Source organism: Pleurodeles waltl, chromosome 11 (genome assembly GCF_031143425.1).
Source record: "Pleurodeles waltl isolate 20211129_DDA chromosome 11, aPleWal1.hap1.20221129, whole genome shotgun sequence".
In the NCBI taxonomy this organism is placed as follows: Eukaryota; Metazoa; Chordata; class Amphibia; order Caudata; family Salamandridae; genus Pleurodeles; species Pleurodeles waltl.
The window spans coordinates 833,775,926-833,793,695 of NC_090450.1; positions in this window are offsets into that span (position 1 = coordinate 833,775,926).

Sequence of the window (17,770 nt, forward strand, 5' to 3'; positions counted from 1 at the left end):
AAGGGTCAGAGACCCTGCTTAAATACCCATATGTGCCTTTGAAGTGGGGGAGACTTCAAAGAGTGGCTTAGAAGTGCACAAGGTCACCCTTTCAGTTCCACCCTGTCTGACAGGGTCCCAGTAGGGGGGTTGGCAGTCCTTTGTGTGAGAGCAGGCTACTGTCCTTTGACATGTAAGTGTCATGCCCTCCACCCTCCCAGCCCAGGAAGACCAATTAAATATGCAGATGTGTGCAAGTGTGACTGAGCATCCTGTGTTTGGGGTTGTCTGAGTGAATGCACAATGGAACTGTCAACTAAACCTTGCCAGGCGTGGATTGGAAGGCACAGAAGGATTTAAGTGTAGCTAAATGCTCACTTTCTAAAAGTAACATTTTTAAAATAGTAATAAAAATTCCAACTTCACCATTAAGCAGGATTTTGTAATAACCATTCTGGCCATACTAATTATGACCTGGCTACTCCTTTCAGATCAGGATCTACCACTCAAACAGTATATGAGGATACCTCTAATGCTATCCTCTGAAAGGAGCAGGACTCACAGTAGTGTCAAACGAATTTAGGAGTTTTACACTACCAGGACGTATAGAACACACATGTTAATGTGCTGCTTTATACCTTCATAGCACCCTGCCCTATGGGCTACATAGGGCCTACCATAGGGGTGACTTATATGTAGAAAAAGCGGAGTTTAAGGCTTGGCTTAAGGCATAGCAGGTACTTTTAAATGCAAAGTTGAAGTGGCAGTGAAACTGCACAGACATGGTTAGGGGGCTACTTATGTGGGTGGCACAACCAGTGCTGCAGCCCACTAGTATGATTTAATTTACAGGTCCTGGGCACATGTAGTGCACTTGACTAGGGACTTACAAGTAAATTAAATAAGCCAATTGGGTATGAGCCAATGCACCATGTTTTAAGGAGAGAGCATATGTAATTTAGCACTGAAAGTCAAAACGTTTGGGGGTGACCCTGCAGAAAGGCCATTTTCAACAGTCTGGATGTCATGCCTGTCCTGCATGATTGCCAGGTATACCAGTGGACGGTAAACTGGTGGTTGCCTCATTCCCCTCATGGCAGGATATCTAAATAAAGAGTAGAAAATTTACAATAAGTCATACAGTTGGCACACATCAGCAGCACATTGAATACTCTCAGACCCCAACACATGTGCAGTGGATGCTGAACAGTAATGACATTAACAACACAGACCATAGAAGTGGACGTCATACACTGTCGTTGCAGCACATTGGCTGGAATTTCAGTTGGATAGGAGATGTGACACACGTGTATCTGCACATGTGTGGGTTACTGTTCAGTATTGCACTGATGACACATATGTCACTAAATTCACTATCACTATCAGACGACTACAGAGACCTATCCACATATATACATGCTCAACAGGTCATTTGTATGTGTTTGTCCCATTATGTAGCACTATCATGAACACACTACATTGTATCACATAGAATTAAGGTTGATCAGGTGTCTGACGCACTTATTTAGGAGCATGCATTGAGTACATGTGCACATAATGGCAGGCGTCTGAGCTACTGTTCTGGACAGTTGGAAGTGACCTCAGTACACCGGCGGAAGTCGTCATGGCGATAGGCAGTCGCAACCGCCGTGTAACATGTAGTAGGTTAACATTGCTGCCTATGGTCGAGTTGGGCCAATGGCGATGACCACCGGTGGTGACGGACCTATACGTACCAGTCATGACCACCATTTTCTGCAATCTAGCTCACTCGACTCCTGGCACTGTTGCTAGCAAGACCTCCACCACGTGAACTACTATGTACTGCCTCTGGGAGCCATCTTGCCACATCCTGCACATGACAGAGCCCCTGCCTTCACACAAGAAGAGCTGGAAAAGCTGGTGGAGGAGGTACTACCCCTGTATGAACAGCTGTATGGGGCACTAGAGGAACAGGTGTGTTCAATGCCATGTGTGATGCGTATTGTGTGTGATGGTGAATTGCCCATGTGAACTCTAGTTGGTGTAGATGCATGCATGTGGCATAACATACAGATGTGTGGCCATGGTGGATGGGTATGTGTGCCCACTTGCTGTTACAGTTGTGTAGGTCAACTAATGTTGGTTTGGTGCATGTGTACATTACTTTCTTTACTGCATCCATCCATGCAGGTAAACGCCCATCAGAAGAAAGGGATCTAGCGAGCCATCACCAAGCAAGTGTGGACCCTGGGGGGTCCACAGCCGGCGGACCGCCCATTGTTGCAAGCGGAGGGAGGACCTGAGATGCTGGGCCCGGAAGACTGCGGAAGCCCAGCTGGGTATGTCTCTCACCAAGGGAGGGGTGCCCGTGAGACCCTGAACTCCCTAATGGCCCACATTTTGGTAGTGGCCTACCATGAGGAGGAGGGGCGTTTGAGGGTAGCACAGCAGCCACAAGTGGGTAAGTACTGACTGTTACCTGGTACTTGGCTCTGACTGTATGTCACACTGTACCCTCAGTGACAATGTTGTTGCAGAGGAATGTTTCTAGACTAGTGGTAATAAGTTGGTACCACCTTGACAGTGTATGAGATGTGGAACAGCCATCATGTTTTACTATGTGTGAGTTTTGAAAGCATGTATCATGTCATCTATCTGACTGTGTGTGGAAATGCCCAATGGCACATGTGTTGCACATCCTTCCCTTCCTATGCATGTGAGCTGCTGTTTCAGCATCACCTTTTAGCCTATCCCAGACCATCCCTCTGCATATGTTGTCAGTGGCTCTGAGGCGTCTGACTGCTCCCATCTGTGCTGATCATCTGTTGTAGCAACAGGTTGAATCTCTTGTTTGTTACAGGCTCCCAACAGTACCTTTTTACCTTTTTACTCATGTTGCAAAGTCCTGGTACTTTCAGCTGCATGTCTGGTGGAATGGTAGGTGGCCTGTGATGTCTATAGTGGCTGCCTGTTGTGTAATTATAGGGACACTACACTCTGTGATTGAATATGTAATGGGTGATAAGTAGGCCATTGTAGCTGTGGTGTATCTGTGTTTGGTGTGTGCTGAGATTCCTATGTAATTGTGTGAATGCCATGTCATGGCTGTTCTTTTACATGTTTTCTACACAGCAGTTGTCACCTGTATGGGAGTAACACTTGTTGAGGCTTGATCAGTTCAGATACCCCAGTTGGCATTTCTGTATTGGGGTCATCCAGCAATGTGATATGTATGGCATATGCTGTGTGGGATGTGATCTGAGTAGTCTACACTTTGATGGGACATTAGTATTGGAAATGGAGTACTCAGGTGTAGTTTGAGGACATGCATGGTGTGTTAAGATCACTCACCTGCTCTCCATATTGGTGATGGGAGTATGAAGAGATAGGATGTGAATTATGCATGGTATATCTACTTAGCAAGGGCATGAGTAGCACGTAGACTTGGCTTTACAGGTTACAGATGGATTAATCCAGTCGCGCTTGATTACTCAAATGTGGATGTGGGTGAGAGGAATGACCTGAAGTGGTGGATAGTATTAATAGGATGTGACATGGGATAATATATGTGTAATGCCAACTGAGATAGCCTAGCTTCAACCTATGATCCTGCAGTACTGCATGTTTCAATGTAAGTTTGTAAGGAATGTGATGACCATTACTCTCCCTCATTGTCTCTCCCTCTCTCCCTCTCTATTTGTGTGCATCAGCGAAGGAGATGGGGCACAGGTGAGTGGGGATGCTGCTGGCCACAAGACCCAGAGTGCTGCGACCTGCGTCAGCGAGGGACCTAGTAGGTTGGAGGGAGAGGGGAGTGCCACGGGGAGGCCGGAACATAATCATTATATGAATCCTCCTCCAGTGGACACTCCCTGGTGGTGGCGGACCCATCTGGGACCACCCCAGCACCATATTTGTTTGTCACCCTCCTTACTACCACTGCCCTCCCTGTAGCACCCCACTTAGTTGTCCATGCCCACTCAGCCAGGAGGGTGGGTGTTTCCTTTGACACAGGCACCTCTGCCCCTGCCAGCCCTGCTGCCCTCAGTGAGGAGACAATTGACCTCCTGAGGCTGATCTCTGTGGGTCGACCATAGTGAATGCCATCCAAGGACTTGCAGCAAAAGTACAACAGAGCAATGCATTCCTGGAGGGCATTCACAGTGCACTGGATGGCCTACAGAGATCCTTTCAGGCTCTGAGGGCAGCCAGTCACCCTTTGTTTTCCATCCCCCCTCCATCTTCCTCTACCCAGTCCCACATCCCTCTTTTCCATCCCAGCCAGAGCACACAGACAGACAAGTATGCACCGACCTCAACAGCCAAGGATACCGCAGTCAAACGCAAGCACAATAAGTCCCACCACCGGCATGCACACAAACAACACCCACCTCCAGACACAACAACATCCACTACCACAGACACTACATCTGACATACCAGCAGACACCACACAAACTTTCAATGATCCAGCTACAATTCCAATCCTACCCGCAGCCAGCACAAAAGCAGACCTCCACCCCAGTCACCACATCCACAGCCAACACAACCACTTACACACCCACATGCAGCACATCCACCATACCTGCAGTCACTACCCCAACAGACAGCTACCCATCCAGCAGGGCATCTCCCACCTCCTCCACGTCCTCACAAGACACATAAACGCCGACACTCACCCACCCAACAGACACCCTCACACACAAGCATTCCATGCAGACACCTACACTGAAAATGCCCACCAATACACCTCCTACAAGAACTCCCTCCCCTCCACTCCCAAATCCTTTTGCCAAGACCGTCCAAGTGTGTCTAAGAAGTTTTTCCTTGGGTTGAACCCTTTTCCCTACTCCTCTTCCACCCTGTGTGACTGAGAGATCTGTTTCCCTCCCCAAGTCCAGCCCTACCACCTCCAAGTCCTCCCCTGCAAGTACCCATGACCCTCCCACCTAGAAAGAATCTACCCCTCCTAAGTGATTCCAGCCCTCCCCTAAGCCACGTCCAAAGCCCCCACCTCCCAAACCAAGCTCAAAGACCCCACCTTCCAAACCTAGGCCAAAACTCCTAGCACCCCCACTCCAATCCCTGAGATGCGTGCCTGTCCACTCCATGTCCCTACCGGTGAAGGTATTTAGCAGTCAGGAGTCAAGTTGAGGCAGTATGACATGCCAGCTGTGCATGTTGCACTTTGGACTATGGGACTGGCCTGAGGCCTTTTACATTTGTATATTATGGCATCTTGAGGTTTTTTGGTTCTATTTATTTCTATACATCTGAACCAGCTAGTTGTTGGTTCCAACATTATCATCTTTATCCTGCTTTTCATTCATCAAGGTTTGTATGGTCTTGTCTGCTTCAGAGTGTGTGAGTGTCTTGTGTGTGTAGTGGTTCTGCTACCTGTGGTGTCTGTGCTTTTTTATATAGGTGTGTGCTTTGCATTTCTCCCACAGTGTTGGCTGGGTATGGTGTATTGGGTATGTATGTGTGTAGTACATTCTATCAGGTTGCTTTGTTTGGAATGATTGTGTTGGCTGTTGTGGTTTGGGTTGTGGTGTTCCCTTGTCTGGTTGTGCTATGTGTGTGCATGTGTGTATTGATTGGTATGTCTGAACCGCTGTGTGGTGTGAAGTATGCCTCGCTGTATGTCTATGTGATTGTATGTCTTGCTACTATGATGTTGTTATGTTGTGTTATATATATGTATTATCAGGAGGAATGTAGTTGTGTAGTTTGGTTGCGTTGTGTGTTGTTATGTTTGACAGTGCCAGTGCTGTGTGTCTAGGGCTCGGTATGTGTTTTGGTAGTGTGTGTTGGCTGTGGTGTTTGTCCTGGGTATGTGCGTGTGTGTATGCGGCTGTGTGTGAACGCGTGTTGTCAGTGTAGGAGTACGTGTACGTGGCGCCCTCACCACCCGTTCCAGATATGTATGTTGTGTGTGTCACAACCTTACCATTTTGCAACCGTGACAGGCACATGTGTGTACTCATGGATGCTGCCGTGGCATCGTCGCTGGTTCCAGAGTTGCTGGGTGAGCAGGAGCAATGTGAAGACGTGTAGTTCATGTTCCATGATGGAGCCAGATGGGTGTGGCTTCCTGAAGATGGGTGTCTCCATTTATACTGTTGGTTTCCTCCAAGATTTCTGTGGTGGTGTGATCGTGGCGGAAACCTTGACAGTGTGCTACTTCATAATCTGTCAGTGGAAAAATGGTTGCGCTGGCCTGAAGGTGCCACCCACCGTCTGTGGCGATCTGACCGCACCGGCGGTGCCAGAGATGGTTTGGCTGTATTCTGTTGTGAATACCGCCATGGTTATAATTTGGCAGTCTTCTCTGCCAGCCTGTTGGCGGTACGGCCGCCACCATGGCAGTCATGGAACAGCCAAGTGTTCTTTCCCCTTCAGCATGCTGTTAATCACTGAACTGTCAAGCCTTGTAAAGAAACATTATTATTCACATTAGGCACACATTCTGGAGTATTACATGTTGGCTCATTACTCTTTCAGGTGACATTAGAACTAAATTTGGAGTTTGTTAGACTTTTTAGTTTATGCAGGGTCATCCCCTATCTTTTTGCCTCCTGCCTCCTATTTTTTCTGACATGTTGCTGTTGGCTTTTGAACTCTGAGCACTTTAACACTGCTAACCAGTGATAAACTGCATATGCTCTCTGTGTAAATTGTATTATTGATTGGTTTATCTATAATTGTCATATTTTATTTACTAGTAAGTCCCTAGTAAATTGCACTAGACGTGCCAGGGCCTGTAAATCAAATGCTACTAGTGGGCCTGCAGCACTGGTTGTGCCACCCACATAAGTAGCTCTGTAATCATGTCTCAGACCTGCCACTGCAGTGTCTGTGTGTGCAGTTCTAACTCTAAATTCAACTTGGCAAGTGTACCCACTTGCCAGACCTAAATCTCCCTTTTTCTTACATGTAAGGCACCCTAAGGTAGGCCCTAGGTAGCCCTAAGGGCAGGGTGCAGTGTATAGTTAAGGTAGGACATATAGGGGGTCATTACGACCCTGGCGGTTGATGGAGAAGTGGCGGTTTTACCGCCAACAGGCTGGCGGTAAAAAATTTGGAATTATTACCATGGCGGTTACCGCCATGGTCACCCGCCACTTCTCCGATCAGACCGCCATGGAGAAGACGACCTCTGGACTGGAGACTTGGGTCTCCAGCCCGGCGGCCGTCACACTACTGCCGGCGGGCTCATGACCCGGCTCACCGCCATGGATTTCATGGGGTTTGGAACTGCCATGAAATCCATGGCGGTAAGCACTATCAGTGCCAGGGAATTACTTCCCTGGCACTGATAGCGGTCTCCCCGACCCCCCACCCCCGAGTCCGTCCCCGACACCCCCCACCCCCAAAGGTGGCAGGACCCCCCTTCCCACTCCTACCCCTGACATCACAACACAGACACACACCCGACATGCATGCAGACACCACCAACACACATTCCCGCACACACACGAACAAACATGCCAACAGACACCCACACAGTCATACACGCACACCCACATTCAGACATACACTCACACATCCATACAGACATACATACAGACAGACACGTACACATTTCCATTCACACTGCACTCCCTGCATGCATACACGCACTCACACCCCCCCTCTACATACTCACACGCACACCTGCATGCACGCACACAACACACAACACCCTCCACACCCCCTCACCTAACGGACGATCAACTTACCTTTCCATTGATCTTCCGGGAGAGGACGGGATCCATGGGGGCTGCTCTGCTGCCAGCACCCCGTCAACAGAACACTGCCACGCCGAATCACGGAACGTGATTCGGTGGGCGGTGTTCTGTTGATGGGGCGGTGGAAGTGGAGCAACCTCCACTTCCCCGCCAACCGCCAGTATGGCTGCTGGCGGCTCTCCGTCCAGAAAAGGACAGAGGGCTGCCAGCAATCATAATTCGCTGAGCGGAAAACCGCCACCACTGGCTGTCTTCAGCACGGCGGTCCCTCGGCGGTCTTGTGAAAAGACCACCGAGGTTGAAATGACCCCCATAGTAATGTGTTTCATATGTCCTGACAGTGAAGTACTGCTTAATTTGTTTTTCATTGTTGCAAGGCCTGTCCTTCTTATAGGTTAATATAGGGGCCACCTTTAAATCTGATTAAAGTGTAGATTCCCTTTGGGAGCGGATGGACATGTGGAGTTTGGGGTCTCTGAGCTCACAATTTAAAAATACATCTTTTAGTAAAGTTGATTTTAAGATTGTGTGTTTGAAAATGCCACTTTTAGAAAGTGAGCATTTTCTTGCTTATACCATTTCTGTGACTGCCTGTTTGTGGATTCCCTGTCTGGGTCAGTTTGACAGTTGGGCTGGTTGCACCTCTCACTAGACAGTGACACGAAGGGAGCTGGGGTGTAGTCTGAATTTCCTGATGAGCCATCTGTGCTAGGAGGGAGGGGAGGAGTGGTCACTCACACCTGAAAGGCCTGTGCCTGCCCTCACACAATGCAGTATCCAACCCCCTGGTGAGTGTCTGGGGCCTGGCCTGGGCAAGGAAGGATTTCAGATTCAAAAGAGACTTTGCTTTGAAGTAGGCCTACTTCAAAGGAGAAAATGGGTATAAGAAGGGCACCCAAAACCACAGACTTTAGAACACTTCTGGAAACCAAGAGGAACCTCTGCCTGGAGAAGAGCCGAAGAGCTGAGGAAGTAGAGCTGCCCTGTCTGTGACTGTGCTTTGTGAAGCTATCCTGCAATTGCTGCTTCTGCCAGAGTAAGATGGCAAAGACTGGACTTTGTGTGCCTTCGATCTTGTGAAGATCTCCAAAGGCTTGATTTGGAGCGTGCCTCATTTTGTTTGAAGTCTCAGGGACAGCAAATACTTCTCTCTGCCAGCACCTGGAGTCTCAACCCTGTGGTGCCCATCCAGTTCCTGGGACCCTGAAGGGAGAAGCTGGCAGCCTAAGAGAAAGGAATCCTGGACAGAACACTGTGCAGGGAAAACATTGACGCCACTCCGATCTGCGGCTGAAAAATGGATGCGCCGCCAGCTTTGCGGCTGAAAATCGATGCTCGCCTTCAACATGACGGGAAGATCGACCCAAGGAGCTGAGGAAACGACACGCAGCATCTCTGACAGAAGCTGGTGAGATTGCAACCCACGATGCGTGGTTTTCGGATCATCGTGCAGCTGGATTTCCAATGCAATTACTGCTGGGCGCGTAAAAACAACGCAAGGCCTGCCCGTACCCGAGAATGCTGACCGGATTGACACATCGCTCTCCTGCGGAGAGGAGAAACAACGCACACGGACCCAACAAAAGGAGAAATGACGCAAGGTCTCGCTCGGGAGTGAAATCGACACATCGCAAGCCCTTTTTGACGCACACTTGCCCATGCGGGGATATTTGTGACGCACCCGAGGTACATTTTCACACTAACAGCATTAGTTTGTGTTTAAAGTTACATGAAGACTCTTTTTGCTTTTTAATTGATAACTGGACTTCTGTATTGTGGATTTTTGACGTTTTGGTCTTGTTTTGTTTAGATAAATATTTGCTATTTCATTAAACCTGTGTTGTGTCATTTTGTAGTGTTTTCATTAAGTTACTGTGTGTGTTGGTACAAATACTTTACACCTAGCACTCTGAAGTTAAGCCTACTGCTCGTGCCAAGCTACCAAGAGAGTAAGCAGGGGTTAGCTGGGGGTGATTCTCTTTTACCATGACTAGAGTGAGGGTCCTTGCTTGGACAGGGGTTAACCTGACTGCCAACCAAAAACCCCATTTCTAACAGAGTTGAATTTGATGTCCTCAAATTTTGTGAAATCCTAGAATAAGTTAAGTCTGTAAGCAGACCTGTTTACTAAAAAAAGTCTGAATTATTGGAGACATAACTCCCGCAGTAGCATTGAGTTTCTCCATTTCTACATGTGAATTAGAAAGAGTCTGCATTTTACTCTCATTATTCCCCTGAGCATTCAATCGAACAACTGGACCAGTTATGACAGGAAATGTTAATGCTTCTGGACTTGATGAGGTGTTCTGATTTCATGAGTAAATATTTCCAGAGCTCTGACCTGTAAATACTGAGGAACTCAATTATGGTATTGTTACTGGAGTGATCTCGACTAACAACTTGCACAGGAGTCACTGAATTAGGTTTAGACTCTACCTGGACCATCATTGGTTCCCGAATAATCTGTGGTGCCACCAGTACAGCAATACTCTGTGCAGAACTAACAACAGGAACTGTAGAATATATTACAGGCAGAGGTACAGTTTGAATCACAGGAGTCTGAGTTACTGTAATAGTAGGAACATTAGTTGAAACTTGTACTTGACTTTGTGTTAACCACAACTGGAGGTACACTTGGACAAGCACTAATACCCTGATTCGCCTATTCTGCTTCATATGGTGGAGGGCAATTTCCCAATAATTTTGTTATGAATTAATCATCACCTGAGTCACTATCGTAAGTCAGCGATCTTTTAGCTTCATCTGACTTCGACTCAGTTTTCTCATAATTCTTATTTATTTCCTTTCTCTTTGGTCTGATACTGTTCCCCTTCTCTTGTGAAATTGTAGAAAACATTCCAATACCTTGTAAGGTTTCTGTCCTCCAAACTTTCTGCTCATTGTCTGATTTGGCTTCTAGCAATGTATTTTCAGCTTTTTTAATTCGTCTGTCAAATTATAATTTCTCTTGTTATCTGGCTACTAACTCCCAAATAGCTAAGGCTTCAAATTGTGCTGGTCTCGGAGGGGGCTTTAGTTCATAAAATACTCTTCTTAGATTTTCTAAAATTTTCATATTAAAACTCCCATGAGCAGGGGATGCTAAGCTCCCTTCCTTCTCTATTATTTTGCAACACTGTCTTAACCAAATATATTCTGATGGACATTTCTTTTCAATTACTATGTATGCAGGTTACCTTCTGGCATGCAATTTCTCCTATTCTAACTGGAAAGAAAGCATCTCCTCTTAAGGCACTTTTAATGTTTTACCTATTATTGGGCTTAAAACTACAAATTAAATTCAAAACAGGAAGTATTTAAATTCCAAAGTCCTTTTCATTTACTACTCTCAAGCAATAGCTGTTCACGGTTGTCCACCAATCTGTTCATGGCTCCTTTAACTAACTGACCAATCTCAGCGTGGACCCAGTGACATCACATTCGCTCACATAGCGGCTGACAAAGCCTTGCACCTCGTCCTTCAAAATTGCTTCACACAGAAAACTAACTGCAAAATATTGCTAGCACAATTAATAAAAAAAAGAAAAACTTGTCTGCTTACTACAGGTAGGTAGCTTTCTCTCATTCACAAGTAAAATTCAACTTGCAAATTTCTCCCTTGACTGATACCAGGTCCCCCCTGCATGCTCAGGAATCACCTAGTACCTGGTAAACTAGCACTTTGTTAGCACACACACTAGGAATACAACTATACCAGTTGTAAACAAGTAAACAACAACAACCAAGTGTCTCATACACTTGTACAATACTCCACTGTCTTAATCCACGCAGGGTCTGTTACATCAGCAACCATGTGGGCAATGTTTGAGCATAAAGTGCCACATTCACTTGAAGTACGACGACTTCCCTACACTCACCCTTTGGAGTACGCAAACACCCTCCTTCTCTCATACATCACAATTCACCTGCAATTTGCCAAAGCATTGCAAGTGCAAGCCCTACTTAGAACCAAACCACACTGTAAATACTGGGAACATACCAAATCTCATCTAAACAAGCACTGGCAAAACCAAATTTACAAAATCAGAATTTTAAGCAAGCAGTGGCAAAACCAAATCTCCCAAAAAACAAGGATAGTCCTCTCCTAATGAGATGTACCCTCAAATCAAAACCAGGATGATCCTCTCCTATTGAAATGAAACCACCCTCTGCTACCAACATCTGTGGGCATGTGACCTCCTCATATTAAGCTAAGGTGACATCTTATAGGAAAGTGACATATACTACCCTCAGAGGTCGACTCAGATCTTTTGACTCACACAGGAGTAATATACAATAATGAGTCAGCAATTTATACACACCTTGACCTATGTGGTCATGAATCACCACACCAATTTCGTAAAGTTTAAACATGTATTGCTCTTAAATTGACAATGCTAAAGTCACATAAATGATGCGCAAAACAAAGTGAAAGCAATATAGAAACAACACAGGCTGACCTAAATACTTGTAGGCAGATACAGTCTCTAGAGTTTGAGCAGCAATACACCAACTCAGTATTTTCCTTCTCCAGCTGTTACTCATATCACTTTTGTTTTATCAAAATTGATTTTTAGGCCATTTGCTTTCAAATAAGTATGGGTCACATTAAGAAGATGCTGCAGCCCAACCGGGATCCAGCTTATTAAGACCAGGTCATCTGTGTAAAGGAGATTTGAAAGGGGTAGACTGCCCAGCTTCAGACCGTGAGAAGTAGAGCGATCCAGATTCTTCATTAAATCAGCAAGGAAGAGGTTGAATAGCATTTGGAATCTTGAGAGATGTGTCCCTAACCCCAGCTTAACTTGCACCCAAATATCTTTATGTATTGTAATTAGTATCTTTTGAAAGGTTGGTGGAATATTCCACGCAGCCATCTTCCTCCATAGCAAGCCGCAGTCAATATGATCAAAGGCGGCCCGGAAATCAATGAAGCAAAGATAGAGGGGAGACTTGGCTCCTACCGCTACATCTATCAGCAGGGACAATGCCATTATTTGGTTATGGTTCTCACGTTCTTATTGAAGCGGACTTCTTTATTGGGATTATGTGATTAGCCCAGGCCCAGAGTGTTAACTCCTCCAGAATAACGGCAGCAAAATATTTAGCCTCATTGTTGATCAGCGCTACAAGCCGATCATTTTTTACACTATTCTGATCACTGTGCTTGAGAATCGGTGAGATGATGGACCCTCTCATGAAGTTGGAACTACGCCATCCTCTAAAATCTGCCAAAATATTGGCTCTAGCTTCTCTGACCAGTAGCTAACATCCTGCTTGAAGAGTGCTGGAGGTATCAGATTCAGGCCTGAGGTCCCCTGCCATTTCCCCTTGCTAATCTGCTACTCAAGTAATTATCTTGTTACTTTGGTGGTGTCCATAGGCCCATCCTAAGAACTCCACTGATCGTCAACTGGCCTTCCTTCTTCCTGCTTAGATATACTATTGGCGGAGCCTGATGTGATACCCTCTATCACCCCTATGAGACTTTGCCCCTCCTCGGGGCATCTGAAGTGCTCCTGCAGAATTTTTACAAAGGCAGCTTCGATCACATGAGAACTGGCCCCTAGATGGGTAGGGTATTGTAAGAAGTTTACCTTCTGCCAGAATGTTGTGTGGTCATTCCTTTTAATGTCACAGAGTAGCTGTGCCCAAAGCATTTCTTCATATTCTCTTTTGCTCGGCCAAATTTGTTTTTTTAGTGCTGGTTTGGTCTGCCTCAATTCTTGTTGCAAATCATTGTTACATGGGTGCCAACAAAGTTTCCTAAGGGTTAGATTTAAAAATCTCTTATGTAGCTTTGCTAGTTGTATTCGCAAAAGAGTGAAATATCCCCTTTCTTGCTGTTGCATGCAATGCCCTTTCACTGAGGTGACAAATGTATCTCCAAGTTATTTGGTTAAGTCCTTCCATGCAGCTAACAAATTTGGGATCTCAGGTTGTTGTCCTTGTAGGATGGTCTTAGCAGATGCCAAAAGGGTGTCTATGGACAAGACATTATAGTTAATTCTTTTATAGTTGATGGTGTATAGTGTGCACTGAATTACAGATGGGGTACAGGCAGATATGAGCCTTGAATTGTGTTTTATCACTAGATTCCTTCCCAGCCAATTGGTATGAGAGGACTTTATGGAACAGTGCTAAAGTGGTGAAAGTATAACCTAAAGTTGACGTAGCCCAAGTAGAGTAAAACATTGCTGTGTGGGGGGGGGGGTTATCCTCCGAGAAACAACTGTTTAGAGCCCGTGGTTGCCTGTTTAGTAAGTTTACCCATTGTGTTCTCTCTTGTTGTGGAATGTCCCAGTGAGATGGCTGTGCTGCTATGAATCTGTTTTCCATTGTGCCCAGTAGATGGAGTTTAAGGTCCCCTGAGAGGATAAGGTTAGGAGCTTGTTCTTCACCCATCAGTTGTTTGATTTTGTTAATCAATAACAGCGATCCCTTTGCCCTAATTTTAGGATGTAGATATACATTTGTGATTACTAATCTTAGATCCTTCTCTTTACATCTCATCGTTGCTCTAATTGCTTTTAGCTCAATGCCTTCTGCTGACGTTGCCTTCAGTTCCTTAACCTTGCTAATACTTGCTATGAAGGTGTAAATTGACATGCCCCCCCTTCAGATGTCTGAATCTGGCTCCTTTGCGGGCGTGACGTGATATTCTGTGAAGCCCTTCATGTGAAATGGCTGGTTCACCACATTTCCTGCAAGAGGATGATTTCAAAAGTTTAAAAAAAGAGTAGTACTTGTCTGTCGGACGTTTTGCTTTCTAGACCATTAATGTTCCAGAAGCAGATGCGGGTGGGGCTTCGCTTAGGTGCTCATTTCTCCAAAGCTAGGGAGCTTAGTTTCATCAATGGTCTTGTCATGGCTGGTGAGCCTTGTCATAAGGTATTGGTTATTCCAGTTACTGTGGGGGTGATTCTAACCCTGGCGGTCGGTGTTAAAGCGGCGGCCAACCCGCCAACAGGCTGGCGGTAAAAAATATGGGATTCTGACCCTGGCGGGAACCGCCAACACAGACAGCCACCTTAACACTCCGACCGCCACGGCGGTACAAACAAACAGCGCGGCGGTCACCGCCAACAGACAGGCGGCAGACAATGTACCACCCACACTATTCCAACTCACCAATCCGCCACCTTTTCCGGGGCGGGAGCACCGCCGATAAAAACACGGCGGAAACAGACTACGGACGGGAAAACGCTCACCACTACGCACTCCAGGAGGAAGGAGGACAGCATGGAACCCGAATTAAACATCCTACCTGCTCTCGTCTACCTTCTCATCTACCACGAGTACGAAGTCCGGCGCAGACGACAACAGTGAGTACTGCACCTACGACACACGGGAGAGGGAGGACGAAAGGTTACGGGCACACACATATGCGACCCCCCCCCCCAACTATGTACTCACCAATGCAGCGCACCAAGTCACAGTGACACCACCCAAACACCCCTGAAAAATGCTATGACATAATCATATTTTGAATAAATATTTATGTACCAAAAAGCTCCAGAAAATTAGCGTACAACCATGAAAGATATCCACAACAAAACTAATGACACACACATCAGTGTATAACTGAAGTACCAAGTCCTGCACAACCTACGATTTCAGCATGTCCGTGGGCCAAAGTCTTGAGAAACAAGGGCAAAGCCCACACAGGAGACCTGAGTCCTTTGGAGAGAACACTGCAGGGGCATCAGATGTAAAAACTACAGGCACCTCAGGGGGAAGGGAAGGGGGGGCACCACAGCCACATGAGTCCACGACGCCAGATCCACGAGGAGCCACCATGCCCACGGGACCATCCTGGGGAGTGCAAAGCCACAGTCTCTCAATGTCTCTACAGTGGGTGGGCTGCCCACTGGACCATCCTGGGGAGTGCAAAGCCACAGTCTCTCAATGTCTCTACAGTGGGTGGGCTGCCCACTGGACCATCCTGGGGAGTGCAAAGCCACAGTCTCTCAAGTCTCTGCAGTGGGTGGATTGCCCACTGGACCATCCTGGGGAGTGCAAAGCCACAGTCTCTCAATGTCTCTACAGTGGGTGGGCTGCCCACTGGACCATCCTGGGGAGTGCAAAGCCACAGTCTCTCAAGTCTCTGCAGTGGGTGGATTGCCCACTGGACCATCCTGGGGAGTGCAAAGCCACAGTCTCTCAATGTCTCTACAGTGGGTGGGCTGCCCACTGGACCATCCAGGGGAGTGCAAAGCCACAGTCTCTCAAGTCTCTGCAGTGGGTGGGCTGCCCACTGGACCATCCTGGGGAGTGCAAAGCCACAGTCTCTCAATGTCTCTACAGTGGGTGGGCTGCCCACTGGACCATCCTGGGGAGTGCAAAGCCACAGTCTCTCAAGTCTCTGCAGTGGGTGGATTGCCCACTGGACCATCCTGGGGAGTGCAAAGCCACAGTCTCTCAATGTCTCTACAGTGGGTGGGCTGCCCACTGGACCATCCTGGGGAGTGCAAAGTCACAGTCTCTCAATGTCTCTACAGTGGGTGGGCTGCCCACTGGACCATCCTGGGGAGTGCAAAGCCACAGTCTCTCAATGTCTCTACAGTGGGTGGGCTGCCCACTGGACCATCCTGGGGAGTGCAAAGCCACAGTCCATCAGGTGGATGACAGTCTCCACTGGTCAAGGAGGAGGCATGGTGGGCACAGTGAACCATAAACGGTGCTTGCGACGGCGGTGCCCAGCGGAGCGGTGCTTGAGAGGAAGGGCCCAGCGGAGCGGTGCTTGAGAAGAAGGGCCCAGCGGAGCGGTGCTTGAGACGGCGGGGCCCAGCGGAGCGGTGCTTGAGAAGAAGGGCCCAGCGGAGCGGTGCTTGAGACGGCGGGGCCCAGCGGAGCGGTGCTTGAGAGGAAGGGCCCAGCGGAGCGGTGCTTGAGACGGCGGGGCCCAGCAGAGCGGTGCTTGAGAGGAAGGGCCCAGCGGAGCGGTGCTTGAGAAGAAGGGCCCAGCGGAGCGGTGCTTGAGAAGAAGGGCCCAGCGGAGCGGTGCTTGAGACGGCGGGGCCCAGCGGAGCGGTGCTTGAGAAGAAGGGCCCAGCGGAGCGGTGCTTGAGACGGCGGGGCCCAGCGGAGCGGTGCTTGAGAAGAAGGGCCCAGCGGAGCGGTGCTTGAGACGGCGGTGCCCAGCGGAGCGGTGCTTGAGACGGCGGTGCCCAGCGGAGCGGTGCTTGAGACAGCGGGGCCCTGTTCAGCGGTGCTCTTCTCCACGGCAGGCCCTGTTCAGCGGTGCTCTTCTCCACGGCGGGCCCTGTTCAGCGGTGCTCTTCTCCACGGCGGGGCCCTGTTCAGCGGTGCTCTTCTGCACCGCGGGCCCTGTTCAGCGGTGCTCTTCTCCACGGCGGGCCCTGTTCAGCGGTGCCTATCTCCACGGCGGGGCCCTGTTCAGCGGTGCTCTTCTGCACCGCGGGCCCTGTTCAGCGGTGCTCTTCTCCACGGCGGGCCCTGTTCAGCGGTGCTCTTCTCCACGGCGGGGCCCTGTTCAGCGGTGCTCTTCTGCACCGCGGGCCCTGTTCAGCGGTGCTCTTCTCCACGGCGGGCCCTGTTCAGCGGTGCCTATCTCCACGGCGGGGCCCTGTTCAGCGGTGCTCTTCTGCACCGCGGGCCCTGTTCAGCGGTGCTCATCCAGAGGTCAAGGGAGCCAGACCTGGCCTCGACTCCCTGCTCAGTCGCCCTCGGACCGTGACGTATCTGGACCCTTCGGGGACGGACTCCTGGCCTCCTTAGTGTCCTCCTTCCCAGCTGGGATGTGGCATGTGGGGTCCACCTTCTCCGCGCTCCTGCTGCCCTTCCGCTCCTTTGATGGGGCTCTCGGGCCCTTGCCTCCCCCAGATGGTGTGGGTGGTGAAGTGGCCGCACATTGCTCCTTGGGGGCAGCCCTGTCGGTCCTCGCACGGCGGTCCTTGTTTTTGCGGGTCCTCTTGCCGGGGGGGGGGGCTGGACGTGTCCTTGCTGCTGATCGATGTGTCACTGCTGGCAAAGGGTGGGCTCCAGAACCCAGGCACAACAGTGACACCCGAAGCTGGGCTGGTGGTGGCTGCGGTGCTCTTGGGACTCTTTGAAGAT